Genomic DNA, 2071 nt, shown 5'->3' with positions numbered 1-2071 from the left:
ACCCATCACATGGGTTATATTACCATTAATATTTGGGTTAAGATTTCTACTTATTATAAAATTCAGCTAATGAAAACTAGATTCAAAACAGATTTTCTCAAAAAATCTTTTTATTGCCGTATGATACATAAAACATGGACAGCAAATTCATAAAAAATATATCAATTAAAGTTACATGCATGTAAAAAAAAAGTATATAATTCATTATATTATATCAATTATTTCAAATTAGTCTTTGGTTACATAACATGTACATGTTAATACACATAAAGACATGCTATGTAAAGCCAGCTCTGTTTATAGAACAAATTACATGTAAAAACTCTTAACTTTAAAAAAAAAAAAACTAATGAATTGATGATTTTTTCAGTATTTAACATACATCAACACTTTGGAAAAGTGGCAAGAGGGAATCTCCCTCTCAGATCATTTCATGCACCTTCATGAGCAACATTTTACGCTTCCATAGCTAAATGAGCCCTCATTCATTTGATCATATTTGAGTCGTAGTTGTTTGGTTAATGTTAAGTTGTCTGTAATCCTGAAGCTGTGAGCTCCAACACTATGCCTGACATTTGCTCAGAGAGGACAAAACAACAACAAAGTAGACCAGTCTGTGGTTGTGAATGCTGGCAATTAATTGTTAGGAGATGGACTAAACCAAGATCCAGTATTATGTTTCATACACTTTACACTGTCACAAGGTTGTACAAACCTTTTTGCCAACTTCGCAATAGATTTAAACAAATGTTATTATTTATGCATCTATAATGTGCATATGACTGAAGATGTCACTTGAATGAGTGACATATAATGTGCATGCATCTTTTAAAGATATGGAAACTGAGTACACACAAACTGTATATTTATTTTTATAATCACAATGACACTCAGTATACTGATTGAAAAACTGCCCAATATTTAGGTTTTTTAATTGTTGTTGTGTGTATCCATTGAAGTCCTGTGCCATGGCAGTCCTTTAAACATGGAAACTGATCTACTATTCATGATGCTAAAATTGCCTTTATTCCTGAAGTTAGGCTGAAAGCAAAAACAGTTGCAGGTAATTAAATTGGATAAGCAAAAACTTTACTTTTCTGTAGATTTCTTGTAAAATAAACGAGTACAAAGAGCAGAAGCTTTGGAAAAATAGAAGAAATCAAACATTTTTGACTGGTCCTCTTTGTTTTCATCACCCCAGCGCACACACTTTAGGAGCTGCCACTGGAGTCATTTTACTTGGGCCAGCACAGTGCAGTGTCCCAGGAGTGTCCTTCTTCTGACCAAGAAGCCTAAATGTAGCCACAGTGAAAATGCCACACAAACCAACACAAACAAAAAAAAACAACTTATAACTTATTTAGTTTATGTACAAGAAATACTCACTTTCCTCCATAGCGCTCTATTAAGTGTAAAATAAGTATTTGGACCCTCCATCCCTCATATATGGATATGGTGTTCCTCAAGACTGGCAACCAAAGATGTCCCCCTCATGTACCTCACGGATGTTCCTATGTTAAATAATTAAAGTTAAAACACTTTTAAGGTAATTTTAGAATAATTGAATCTACTTGTGATGGCTGCAGTTTCAGCCACACAGTGCTAATGTCTACCAAACATCAGAAGCTTAACCATAACACTACACTTATATTTTTCTTTCTTTAAATGTAGGATTTAATTTACAGGCTAATAAAGAATTGGTTTTAGTTTAGAATGAATTTACTTATACAATTACATAATACTGTATTCTAAAATAAGTGCACACATTTTAGTTTTCACTGTTATGTATGTCTGATTTAATCTTTCTTTGTTTTCTGAGTTACCTCAGTGGCAGCTGCTCCCAGTCCCTTGGTTGATGAGCTGAAAGGTGGAAAAGGGGCGGAGCAAGCTTATGTGGAGACCTGCAAATTGGGTCATACCACTACTCGGGAGCATGGGGGGAAATCAAATTTGTTATGTTAGTTTTAATTGGGTTTTGTGTGTTCTACACCTTTCTGTGTTTTTGTTGGCTGATCAGCCACTGTTTAAGTTTCCCCTTTGTCTCGTTTAGTTAGGTTAGTTTGCTTGAGTT

At 34.0% G+C, this 2071-nt stretch overlaps 1 long non-coding RNA gene across 1 annotated transcript; it reads right to left on the bottom strand.

The window, feature by feature from the left end:
• Positions 1-281: 281 nt before the first annotated feature.
• Positions 282-1857, bottom strand: LOC146582884 (uncharacterized). The gene is made up of 3 exons (XR_014893085.1): positions 1824-1857; positions 1387-1511; positions 282-1292 (listed from the first exon to the last, which is right to left on the bottom strand). It is a non-coding gene; the product is annotated as an uncharacterized LOC146582884 (long non-coding RNA).
• Between the last annotated feature and the right edge of the window lie 214 nt (positions 1858-2071).

Source organism: Mchenga conophoros, linkage group LG1 (genome assembly GCF_057382185.1).
Source record: "Mchenga conophoros isolate Kocher_MC1m ecotype Shallow Benthic linkage group LG1, M_conophoros_male_GT1.1, whole genome shotgun sequence".
NCBI lineage: Eukaryota > Metazoa > Chordata > Actinopteri > Cichliformes > Cichlidae > Mchenga > Mchenga conophoros.
This window is presented reverse-complemented; position numbering and strand designations above follow the sequence as displayed.